Here is a 13,999-nt window from a genome sequence, read left to right as displayed (position 1 = left end):
ATAATTACTCACCATATGTCAAGTTAATTTCCTAGGGCAAGAACAGGTAGAATAGCTCATACTTGGGTAAACTAGCATCTGTCGCTAATTTGCCAGATTTGAAGAGCTCCTACGCAGGCTTAAAAATATGCCGTTTAGGTAAAAATATTTCAGATCAGGCAACAAGCGAAAATCTACCTGCGGCACAGCTATGGAAACTCTAAGACATAGCCATTTAAATCAGCACAATAACGTCGCTTTTCCCTTTGCACATTTTCACAGATATATCAAACATTTTCAATATTGGGATTCATTTCTAGAAAAGTATTTAACATTTATATATATCATGCGGAACTTTTTCTTGATCTAAATGAAAATAAATTCCAAATAAATATTTAAAGTCCTATCAAACAAGTCGTAGTAAAGTCAGCCCATAAATGTATCCATCTCATACAAACAATTTTTAATTTTTAAACACTTTAATAAAGTAGCATAATTTGAAAATGTCTTAAGTTTAAAGTATTAAAGAATGCCAACGAAATAACAGTTTGGTTTTATTCCTTACAAAAAAGTACATTAAATTTCAAATTTAAAGACCATTTCATTATATTGGATTTTCGATATCCGAAGCTAACATTCAAATACAAGAACGCCAAAAGTCAAATTAATGAAATTCCATGGAAAATTCTCTCGTTTATATCTGGGCAAGTGCATTGAACGTTCGTTGCCATAAGGAATTGATTTTATTCGCCAGTGTTTCGCCTCCATCTTCTTGGCTCCCCACAATTCGACAGCTGCGACTTTCAGGAAGAAATCGAAAACGACAAGGATAGGGAGGTGGTCAGGGTGGCCAGTGGGCCATCCTGTGGCATGTTGGCTATTGGACTATTGGACTATTGGACACAGACGCGGACATGGCCTGTCCATTGCTCTCGGCCACTTATCAGCGCTCTGGCTGCAATTGTTTTCTTGTAAAAGTCAATTTTTGAAGTGCGCCAGCGGAAATCGGAAACGGCAGCCGAGAAACAGAGACTTGCTGTTGACCTCGTTCCCCTCCGCCTTCCACCTCCTGAGTCCTGAGTCCTGTGGATGTGGGATGCAGGACCTCGCCCAGCTGGCCAGCAACTGGTTGATAAGTGGTAGCATGCACTGCTAAAAATACTTGTTGAAAAAAATATAATAATAGTAAAAAATAGTGTTATAAATTTTCCTAGCAACTACTTACTTAATTTAAATTGTACCTATTAGATGTGTAAAGAAATGTATTATGTATTAAAATATTAATATTTATTAAACTATGTTTCTAAGCTTTAAACCATTTTCTTATTTTTTTAACTTAACTGTAATAACTTATTTGGAAAGTGTAAAAATAAAACAAGTTTTCTAATCAAAAGAAATTTTTTATTTTTTTATTTATTTAATTTTTTTATATTTTATAATCCTATTTAAGGAGTTCCAGGCCTTTCTCCTTGTGTCCTTTCTCCGGCATCCTTTCTCCATGCTAAGCAGCTATTGATAAATGAGTCGCATTTAAGCATGGTCAGCAGCTGGCCGGGAAAACATCAGGCTGTAGGAGTGGGCACGGGTTCGGGTCCCAGGGACCAACGCTAAATGAAATTCAAAGTCAATCCGTTCAAGTGGAAGTAAATTATGTTTTCTTTGCTCGCTTGCCATCGAATTCTGGGCATTAAGGGGGCGGAAAGGGGGCGGGGCGAAAGTGCAGGGTGCAAAGTGCATGAAACTGAAACGAATTGCAATCGGAAACGGAAACGGTCAATCGATATTGTCCATTTGGTGGCCGCCAGTTGGTAATGGCTGCCAAAGGTTAAATGCGAATAGAATTCTCCCATACACACACACATACACCCATTTGTACCATTTGTTTGTTTTTCAACATTGTTCCAGCATTTTTCGAGTCATTTTCACAGCTGAGCAAACACTCGAGAGCAAGCTGTTTGAATATGCGAATCCCTATTCTCCATTAACAATTGACCAGGCGTGCGATAACCAAGTGTCACATTGTGAAAAACCATGATTAATTTCGGTTTTATTTTGCAATTATGTGCAGATTTTAATGCATTTTACGGAGCTTTAAGTAATAACCATTTACAAAATTACAAGAAACTATCAACCCTTTTATCATATTTCAAAAATTTATTCGCAATAATTTGACTTCATATTTAGAACTTATTTATTTATTGTAAATATTTTTGTTTTTAAAAATGTGATATTAAATATCAATATAAAATATACAAATATTTGATCTGTATATAAAATACATTTTTATGAATTTTAATTAAATATTTACATTATATTAATTAAAATCTCCCAAATGAATAGGTAATTTAAAAGTTTAAAACAAAGCCTCAAAACTTTGCACTTAATGGGAGGAAATGCCTCGGAATAAAGCCGCAGGCAATGGGAAATCAACGGAAATCGCAATTTGAGTAATTCCCATACATATTTGCCAGCAGCCGAACGGAAGTCGCAACAAATTAAACCCTAAGGTTAATGCCGCTCAACAAAAGGCGAAAGCAACAAAAGCCCCCAACAAAATGTTCAAGATAAATGCTGTTTATAAATGGTGTGAGCGAAAGAGATGGGGGCTTTGCGTTGGAAAGAGATAGAGAGAGAGAGAAATCTTCTTCTCCGTTCAAAGGAGCAATGAACAGTAAGCGGAAGTGACGCCCTCTGCATACTTTATGGGGTGTCTCCCCGTCTCTTTCGCTCCGCTCGCTTCCCGTCTCTTTCTGCCGTCCTGCTCGTGCATGCGTGTGCCTGTAATTTCGATTTAGATGCAAAGTGCCAAACGAATCGTGTTAGCTGAGATGTCACCGGGATAATAATCCTTTTCTGTTAACGCCTCCACGAGTTATAAAATGTGCCACCGAATAAAGTATATATTTAAATAATGGAAATGATAATAAAATCGTAGAATATAAAAGACATGTCGTAGGCAAAATTCTCGAGACAAAAGAGCCTAGCAGGGATTTTATTGGGAAATGCAAATATGAGCATCTCAAGACCTTGTTCTAATCAAAAATATTTAAATGAAGGATTTAAGCAAACAAAAATCCTGGTTAGCGACAATGTCAAAATGATGCTTGAATTTGTATTAATAAATTCGGAAATTTTTGCTAAATTTCAATTTATCTTTTCTAGGATGTTGTATAATAATAAGTTCCTTTTGTGGATGACTAAAAAGTCTTCATAGTAGTAGGAGTAGGAGTAAAAAGCAATTTAATTGCACTTCCTTGCCCTATCAGACTGATTTCCTTTGTTGCATGTCCTGTTCGTCCTTTTCTGCCCCTCGTCCTGAATTTTTCACCCCACACTCTCCGCCTTTTCCCCTCGTTGTTCGTTGTGTGTTCCATGCAAAACTGTGTCAAATTTAACGCCTTCGGTAATGAATTTGTAACAACATTTTATTGTTGTGCTTTTGCAACATGGAGACATTGCAGCAGCTGCAGTACCCAACCCCCTTTTCCCTCACCCCACTCCATTTTTTCGCCATTTCCCCCCTTTGCTTGGCCGTGTTTTTGTTATGCCACAATAAGAAGAAAATAAAAACAACAAACCTTCACAGAGACACACACACACACACGTGCAAACAAAAGCACAAAACTGTGTTAACAAGGCAACAAAAGAAAGAAAATAAAAATAAGGAGCAGGCTGAAGGAGCAGAAAGCGCAGAGAATAAGGACATTGAGAAGGAGCTGGTAATGGAATGCCCTGAATGGGTTGAGATGTCTCCTGGCGCACAATGCGTTTTGCATTTTAGCAACAATTTGACACAAATTAAAATGTGCAAAAAAAAAGCACAAGGGTTTTGAGATTGTGGTGTGTGTGTGCGGGGAGGAAGTTGGGGATCTGGAGGTGGAAGGACATGTGGGAGCCATAGATCTCCAACCACAACACGCACATCCTGGTACGCGTGTCCTGGCACATGTCTGGCATATTTTAGCCTACTCCTTCGCGTTGCGACACTGCCTTATACACTGGGAAAAATCATTTACAAAAAGTATAAAAAAGAAGTCTAATATATATTTATTTATTCTATTAATAAACGATTTTCAACAAGTCTTTAAAAAATATTATATATTTTTTTATTTACTATATTTTTATATAGAACGGTTTGTGCTTACTGTAAGAATATTTGTTAAAAGTTTAGACGTTGTAGTTTTAAAAGTTTGGGCTCAGTTTAAAACCCCTCCATTTTAAAGGGCAGTTTTATATACATTCAGATTATAAGATAAAAACCCTTTTAGTTTTTAATCAAATATAATTTTAAATTAAATTTCATATTTAATACGATTTTTCCCAGTGTATCTGCTTCTTGTTTCATCGCACCTTCGCACATGTGTCAAATATTTGTCGTTAGTGCGAGCGCTGAGCCGTGTATCCAATGCTTCCGTCCGTCTTCATTGCCGGCCTTCTATTCCTCCCATTTTTCAACCTACCTGCTGTTCACCTGAATGAGTCCCCAGGTGTTGTTTTTTTGGATCAGAAACCCCGGCTACGGCTAGAACTCGGCCCATCTCGCCTCGCGGCTGTCTCTTCATTTGACTCTGTTAGTTCCAATGAAGTGGAAATATGTCAACAGGCAACGGAAGTTGGCTCGGGCTATGAAAACGAGTAAGAGAGAAAAAAAGGAGGCGAGAACAACAGCGAAAATGTTCGCAAATTTTTCTTCCATTTTTTTTTCGAGCGGCACCTCACATATCAGGTAATGCCGTTAGTAGGGGGTGGGTATTTCCAGGGCTTGGGTTCGGATGAAACTGGTGCCGCCGCTCAAGGCGAAATAAAACAAGAGAGAACGCTATAGTCGGGTGCCCCGACTATCAGATACCCGTTACTCAGCTAAAGGGAGTGCGAAGTGGATGAAGATAAAAACTTTGATCCGCCGTAACTTTTTAACGAATGGACCGATTTAAAAAATTTCTTCTACATTTCGTTAGGTATTGATAAACACAATAAAACTGCATTTTTACTTTTCCGAAATATTGAAATTTTTAAAATCGTATATAAGCGATTGTGGGCGTTAGAGGGGGCGTGGCACCCTTTTGAAACAAACTTGCGCTGCGTAGGAACTCCTAGAATCTGCATGCAAAATGTCAATCTTATAGCTTTTATAACCTCCGAGATCTCAGCGTTCATACAGACAGACAGACGGACAGACAGACGGACAGACGGACAGACGGACAGACGGACATGGCTAGATCGACTCGGCTAGTGATCCTGATCAAGAATATATATAGTTTATAGGGTCGGAAACGCTTCCTTCTACCTGTTACATACTTTTGCACGAATCTAATATACCCTTTTACTCTACGAGTAACGGGTATAACTAGTTGACACACTTTACGGCGGATTGAGGGTATGCGGGGTTATTCGGATTACGCCATTACGAATCTGTCTGGCATTTTATTTGGATATAAGCGAAAAGGAAGTGGAGAACTGAAATAGCCTCGGGTCATAATTATTTATTCATTTGCGCTTTTTCATTTGCAATTTTAAGTGGGATATTACCCGGGGTGTATTTGTGTTGAAAACATAGTTTTATGACCTATATTAAAATGTATGAAAACTTATATTTATTACTTGTTAATTGGAAAAATCTGAAAAAAATGTTGCTTACAGCAAAGCATTGATTAAATATTGGTATAGATCTTTAAAGATTTATTTAAAATTTCTTTGCGATTAACTAATTTTTTAATAACTAATGAATTCTTTTTTAAACTATTGATTTTAGACTTAAATAAATATTTAAATATTTTATTATACTAACTTATCTATTTTTAAAACCAATTAATTCTAGTTTTATTTTAGGGTAACCAGTTTAATGCTATTTTTCTAAACCTATTTCCACCCTCGTCGTATTTGTTTTTCTTCTTTTAGTTTTTCCTCTTTGATATACTTATGTTTGTCGTATTTAGTTTGGAGATTCACGATAATGAGAGCACGTCGAGGACGCGGGGATTTTAGCAGCTAGCAGCAATTGCAGTGCCTGGCTTGTTTCCGGATTGTCCAGATTCTGCTCCGGCTTCCGGGTGGCCCTCCTCACCCGAATCCTATCCCCATCCCAATTCCGATCCTTGTTTCCATATCTCCGGCTGCTGCGTCTGTTGTCGTTGTCGCACTTCCGTTGCGCGCTGTTTAACTTTTTGTGTGCAGTGACATGAGCGCACATAAATCCGGGCCCTCTAACTGAAGGGGGGCTAAAGGGGGATAGAAGGGGATTCGGAATCCTGGCTAGATTTGTTATGGTTCCTGTGTGTGTGAACCCACATCCCATTCCCTTGGCCGGTTGACCTTCCTGCTTGGTTATACTTGTGTTGGCATTTGGAATTCGCCATTTATCTTTGGCTTTATGCCAAATAAAACTACAAAAAATAACTACAGTCGGGCTCTTTCGAGGCTGGTCATAAGGAAATGCTTATTTGTTAAGGCGAGTGGAGACAAATAGGGGGCGAAATGCTGGAGATTCCTCATAGATATAGGCGAGGATTTGACCTGCAATAAAATACCCGAGTTTATCATGGGCCATTTGGACAATTTGCCCCACCAAATAACTCACTACACTTCATTGAGTGTCGTAACGAATTTTCCATTTTCCCCTGGCGCCCCTGCCGCTAAAATGAAAACCACGTTTTCCCCACCAAAACAGAATTTAAATTTTTCAGTCCATTGCTAACCGCAAAATGGAAAAACAATTACACATTATTCAATTAATGTGCACATTTATAGGCAAATCAAACCAATAGATATTTCACATTTTATTTCTATTTGTTTAAACCAATTTTGGTACTTTAGCACGTACGCGGAAAATATCTTTAAAGAATCTAAATAAAAGTCTACCCGTTACCCGTTAGTTTAAATATATGTAGGCGGTTTAAAAAAACACGTTCGAGCCCATAAATATTAAATAAAACAAAGTATCATGCAGTTGTTAAATTTGTATTTAATTTTGTGCTGCTGCGGATCTATAATTTTGTTGTGGGGGAGAAATTCGAAAAAAAAATTTTGTTTCAAACTTTGTAATGCGCGGTGATCTAACACCTATATCGCCCCCCGTAATAATTTGGCTCTGGCCTTGGGTTTGGCTTTATCATCATTTTACAAGACTTCAGACAATTCTGACGTCCCCACCAAATACCATCATTTAAATTATTCTTCTCATTTTTATATACTCCAGTCAAGCAACAGTTACTAAAAGAAAACAATAAAAAATGCAAATTTGGTACAAATAAATAAAAATATAAAAATCAAGTAAGAGAAGCTATCCTCGGGCAGCCGAAGCTTATATACCTTGCAGATCATTACAAATTACAAACTACAAAATGTTACATTTGTTTGACATTAATTTTTGTATCTTTCCTATGGCAGCTTTATAATTTGTTTCCTGCTGTTTTCCCATTAAAATTCCGATCGTAGTAGTCCGATTTGTATAAAATTAAATTTGAAATTCCGAAGAAAGAAAAAAATGTTATTTCCAAGCATAGGAGATTATATGCTAGGAATCACCCAAGATATAAGTTTTTAAAAATTTTGTTCCGGATTATTCCTTTTGAAGATATAAGATATAGTTATCCGATTCGACTGGTTCCGACTTATATACTACCCGCAAAAGAAAGAAGACTTTTGGGAAAGTTTCAGCCCCATAACTTTAAAACTGAGAGACTAGTTTGCGTAGAAACGGACAGACAGACATGGCTAGATCGACTCGTCTAGTGATGCTGATCAAGGTCGGAAACGTCTCCCTAACTTCTAACTGAAATCATTAAACCGTTTGCAAGGGTATAAAAATATAAAAAAAAATAGCTAGCTTTAAAATTTTAAAATTTGCTCACCTGTGATTTATGTCGTCAGGCCACCACCAGACTCCATTTGGGTTTCTTTTCGCTCCTGGTTCCCCCTTTTCATTGCGGTCAAAGTAGATGAACGAAACTCTACAGTTCTCGTGATTGCGTAAAGCATCGCCAGCGTTTCCGGAATAACTTCCTAGATATTTTATAGCGTATCCCTCCGTTTCGCTTCCAACAACAAAGCCATTATATTCTGCGTACGTTTTCTTACTATTAAAATCCTCAAGTTCAATGCGTAATGTATAACTGCGAATTTTTGTTAAGCGATGCAATACTTGAAACCCAATAAAAAACTCGTTGTTCAAAGTGCCAATACCAAACTCATTACCCGCGTAATTTGTAAACTCGTTGTCCATTGTGCCAATACCAAACTCATTAAGCGTGTAAGCTGTATTAAAGGTAAGACTCCCATCAAAACGATAAAGAATGACCATCCAACTATTTCTTGGGTAAGGATCATTCTCATACTCAGCCAATATGGAGATGAAACTGCCTTTGTTTTCAGTTCCTCTAATCTTTGAGGTGGTATTCGATAGTCTGTGAAATTTTCCTTGAACATTAGTAGCATGAATTTTAGCATGTGATTCTAGTTCTAGAATTCGACATCTTAGTTCGTCTTCGTCAGGCTTGGTTTGGGATTTTAAAATTTGCAGTTCATTTTTATTTTCTACCAACTTTGATTTTAAATCAGTTATTTCCGAATTTAATTTCGATATTTTTTCATCAGTTCCTTTAACATTATTAGCATATATTTTAGCATTTGATTCTAGTTCAAGAATTCGAGATCTTAGTTGGTCTTCGTCAGCCCTGTAATGGATTTTTGACATTTCCAGTTTGTTTTCCATTTCCACCTGCTTTGATTTTAAATCAATTATTTCCAAGTCCAATTTCGATACTGTTTCAGTATTTCGCGATTGACTTTCCTCAAATTTTTTCTGCAGAGTCAGAAAATCTTCATATTTAATCATCATATTGTTGGAGTCAGCAGACTTTGAAGGATTGGAATTTAATCCTGCCGGACTTGGGTTTTCATTAAATATCATGGTACCTTTCTTTAGCTCATCGCCATTTTGCAGGGCTAGATTCTGAATCTGCAAAATGCTCAATTCCTTTGTTTCTTTCATTAAATCGATTGTCGTATTTAGCGATTTTATTAAGTCGTTCTTATCTTTTAATGAATCCTCATAGTGTTTGATCGTTTGACTTGTTTGATTTTTCTCAAAATCTGCTAATTTTTTCTCCAGGTCGTTGACTGTGTTTCTCAAACTTTGGACCAATTTCATATCAGTTGTTTTATCTAAGTCTTTATCATCGCTACTGACCTGTAGCATGCACTTTAATTTATTAGAAATATCTTTGAGAACGCAAAATTGCCTTGTACTTACCGAGGATTCCTCCGATGATGAAGATTCACCCAGATCTTCCGATTTCTTGTATAAGTTTTCCTTTCTCATTTTCAAATGCACTCTATTTTTAACAAGATTGCTCTGTGAAGATGTGCAAGCGTATAGCGTCGTAATTTTACTGATTTAAATGGGGTATGTCTCACACTTTATATAGCTGTGATGTAGGTAGATATTCGCAGATCTGAAATTAAACATATTTTTACCTAAACGGCATATTTTTAAGCCTATGCAGATGTTCTTCAGGCCTTGAATCATTAAAATCTGGAAAATGAGAGGCAGATGCAGAGTAACCCAAATATTTACTATTCTACCTGAGAAATGGTAATGTAAGAATATTTATTTTCCCTTAAACTATCGAATTAATATGTCAAGCAATTAATGAATTTAACATAACCTGCTATGGTTTTCAGGCAATCAGCGAAGAAACTATTCCTCTGAACAACCATTTTGTAAATTCAATTTAATTTGAATTTGAAATTATTAATAGATAGTTTCCATTAGCCGGAATATGAGCTTGTTTAACCCACTGACACACAAACGGGGGCTAATGAATTACACATGTAGTAGGCGGACAATTAAATATATATAATGCGAATGTAAATAAGTTATCGGCGATGGCCGGATTAAAGTTTATGAGCCAAGTGCTCTTTATTCAAAGTATAAAACAGCATTGTCTTAAAATCTAAGCTATGCTTAGAAGGACCGCCCCTATAAGCGAGGCCAAACTTACAATAAAGTTTTTTAAGATGATGCCTATTTTATTAGGCTTGTTGTAAGTGTTTTAATATTATTTATTATAATAATTATAATTATTGTTGTTATTTTTTGGACCTGTCTTCTGTTGTTAATTTATCCTATACAAATGCTAATATGTTACATTTTTTGTACTGAATGTTCCATTTAAATGCTAAACTATTAAGTTAAAAGCAAAACAGCCAGCTATTAAGGGCTAGGAGTAAAGAATTCCGCTTGTCAAAATGGTGAGAAAAAATGTGCCGAGCGAGATGTCCCAAGTGAATGAGTTTGAAAATGCATAACAAAAAAATGAAAAAAATAAAACCAAAACCATCACAGCGACAAGATTGGACAACATTCTAAAAAAAATCGCATTAAAATATTCCATCAGAATTCGCTACGATCTGGGGTTGAATGAACTTACGAAAAAACCACTATTTTTGTCCCGAGCGAATTCGGTAGTTTTTTAACGATATATTGAAAACTTAAAGTGGTACCAAATCAAGATTTTTACACAAAATAGTGCTTAAAATGTGTAAATGTCCCGAGCGACAATATGGAAGTACTTTGGCACGTACGCGGAAAATATCTTTAAAGAACCTAAATAAAAGTCTGCCCCTTACCCGTTAGCTTAAATAATTGTTTTTAATTTTGTGTTTCTATTAAACTTATTATTTTGCCCTTATCATCATTTTACAGGCCTGAAAATTATAATCGAACCACCAAATGCCATCTTCGGTATTTTTCTTTCCGTTTTTATATACACCAGTCAAGCAACAGGTACTAAAATGAAATAATAAAATAAAATAAAGAAAATTTTATATAAAAAAATTACAAAATATAAAAACCAAAAAAAATTTCAGCACTAAAATGTAAATATTTTCTCACCTTTCCTTTATGTTGTCAGTCCACCACCAGACTCCGTTTGGGTTTCTTTCCGCTCTTTGTTCCCTCTTTTTAATGGGGTTAAAGTTCTTAAAGCTGGCTCTACATTTTTCGTGATTGCGTAAAGCATCGCCAGCGCTTCCGGAATAGGATCCCAGAGATTTTAAAGCGAATCCTTCCGATCGACTTCCAACAACAAAGTTATCATATCGTACGAAAGTTTTTGCATTATTAAAACCCACAAGTTCAATGTATAATTCATGCCTGCAACTGCTTGTTATGAGATGCAATGTTTCAAACCCAATAAAATACTCGTTGTCTATTGTGCCAATACCAAACTCATTAAATATGTTAGCTGAATTAAATGTAAGACTCCCATCGAAACGCCGAAGAATGACCAACCAATCAGCTTCTTCGAAAGTAATACTCTCAGGTTCGGCCAATGAATTTTGAGTTACTCTAATAGTTGACGGGGTAATCGATAGTCTGTTATCTTTTCCTTTAACATTATTAGCATTTGATTCCATTTCTGTAATTCGAGATTGAATTTTTGTCTGCTTATTTTTCATTTCCTCCATCTTTGATTTTAAATCCATTATTTCCGAATCCAATTTAGATATTTTATCAGCGAGCGTAGCATTTAGTGACTGACTTTCTTTTAATACTTTCAGCAGAGTATGAAAATCTTCACATTTAATTATCCTATCACTGGAGTTAGCAGACTCTGAAAACGTGGTATCCATAAATATGCTATTTTGCTGGGCTGATTGCTTAAGCTTAAGCTTCATTAAATCGATGGTGGACTTTATTAGGTCGTTGTTTTGCTTCAATACATTCTCCAGATTTTGGATTAAAATCATTTCAGTTGTATTATTTGTGTTTTTGACATCGCTAGTGGGCTAAAATATTAATTTGTATTTATTAAAAATATCTTTGAGGACAAACAATTGATTTTTATACATACCTTTAGTTTATTCTCTCTCATCCTAATTATGATATATATTATAATAATAATAGAAATTATAATTAACATTTTCGCTATATTTTCACTTGGATTGGTCCGTAAAGAAGCCGCAACGTAGAGTGAAGTGATTGTACTGATTTAGATGGCCATGTTTCAGAGATTTTATAGCAATCACAGGTATACAATTTCCTTGTCCCCTTTACAGTCCTAAAATTAAGGGTACTTTACCCTAAGAGTTATATGTATAATCCTAAACAGATGTGCTTCAGATCTTAAATCGGTAATAAACGGAAAATGAGCAACTGATTCAGAACTACCCAAATTAACTATTCTACCTGGCTATTGGCATCGCCCCAAAAAATAATGGTTTTTATGATTAATATATTAAGCGTGCATTAAAGAATACTTATTTTCTCTTAATTAGCTTTACCTGCTGCTCTGACCAACCATTTTGTAAATTCAATTTAATTTGAATTGGAATTATTTACAGATAGTTTCCATTAGCCGGAATATGAGCTTGTTTAACCCACTGACACACAAACGGGAGGAACTAATGAATTACACATGTAGTAGGCGGATTTAGCAGAGTTTTTGGGTTAAAGGCAATAAAATATAAATATGCGCACATATGGAGAGTAATATGCGCTTTTGCCCATTCCGGCCGATGCCAAATGGTATGACAATGTTTTTTGGCTAATTAGTGGCCAGTGGTTGATCCCACATATGCGAGTGTGTTTTGCAATTTACAAGCGAAAAGATTGCGAAATGGAAAATGGGGAGAAAATCGATTTGAACCAGGCACAGAAAGGCCATTAACATTTGCACTAACCATAATTATTAATGGCCTTGTATTGGGGGTAGAGTGTATGAGCATTATGTGTGCCATTTGTCTGATGCCATTGTCAACTGCCTTGGCCCTCGATTCTCTGTAACTGAAACTGAAAACGAAAAACTGGGTCTCTAAGCCGGGCTCTACAGTCGCCATCTCCTTGCCGTTCTTGTTGGCTAACAAATGGTGAGCAATGCGCACAATTGCAGGCAATTCATCTTGGCCGCCATCTAGCAATTGTTCGCTCAATCGGCGACAAAAACGCAGCCCACAATGGCGAGGGGTCGGTGTCGGTGGAAAACTCAAGCCCGGGAATCGCATTTATCGATTGAGCTTCATCAGCCGCGCAAATACACAGTTGAAGGTCCCGAAGCACTAAAAACAAATACAAAATTAAACTCAAATTTTATTAAAATCATATTTACAAATATTTAATTAGGAAACATTAGAAAAAATATTTCAAGAACATTTTAAATGCCTTTTTAAACAAAAAAAAATTAAAAAGAATAAATTGTTGTAAGGTAAAATAGTTTCTTAATTTTTCCTCAATTGAAAAATTTAATCAATCTATAAATAGTTTTTAAATAAAGTACGTTTTATATAAAATATGTTGTAAAATGCAGGGTTTTCTATTTTTGGAAATTAATCTCTAGATTTTCTTTTAATAATGAAAATAACGAATAAGTTAGAACAATTTTTAAATATGGTTTCTCATTTTATAAGATTTTTAATTTTCATTTTGAATTAGGTAATCTTCTAGGGAATACATCTATAAGATTTATTAAAAATAATTCATGAAACTACCATACCCTTTAATTGCTTTGATTTCGGTAAAACTAATAAAAAGTATGAACTAAAATTAGAATTATTGGTAATATTATATTTTTAAGCACACAAATTTGGAAATGCTATTTATCATTACCTATTAAAAGTTAAAGTATAATTAAAATCTAATAAAAAGGGTATACATTTTATTTATATGATTAGATTAATTATAATAATATTTGTCATAAAATCCGTCAATTTAAAAAGCTCACTTGCAATTTCTTTGAGTGCGAGCCCGCTGCTTCTTTCTTTTTTCTTCCCTTCTGTGAAATTCTCAGCTCGCCGCAGTCGCGCAGCCATTGAGTTATGGCAAACATGCGGCATAAATTATGGCTCCAAGAGGGGAGGAGTGAATCGAGAACGTCTGGTTGAAGGTTGGCTGCTGCGGGCCGAGGGTTTGGCCAGGAAGCAGAGCATTGACATGCCAAGTGCGAGCTCAGCAAGCTCATGACAGTTGCTCATCGTCAGCGGGGAATCTCTCTATACATATATATATATAAATTTAGATACG

The sequence above is a fragment of the Drosophila takahashii genome, chromosome 3L, assembly GCF_030179915.1.
Source record: "Drosophila takahashii strain IR98-3 E-12201 chromosome 3L, DtakHiC1v2, whole genome shotgun sequence".
Lineage (NCBI taxonomy): Eukaryota > Metazoa > Arthropoda > Insecta > Diptera > Drosophilidae > Drosophila > Drosophila takahashii.
This window is presented reverse-complemented; position numbering follows the sequence as displayed.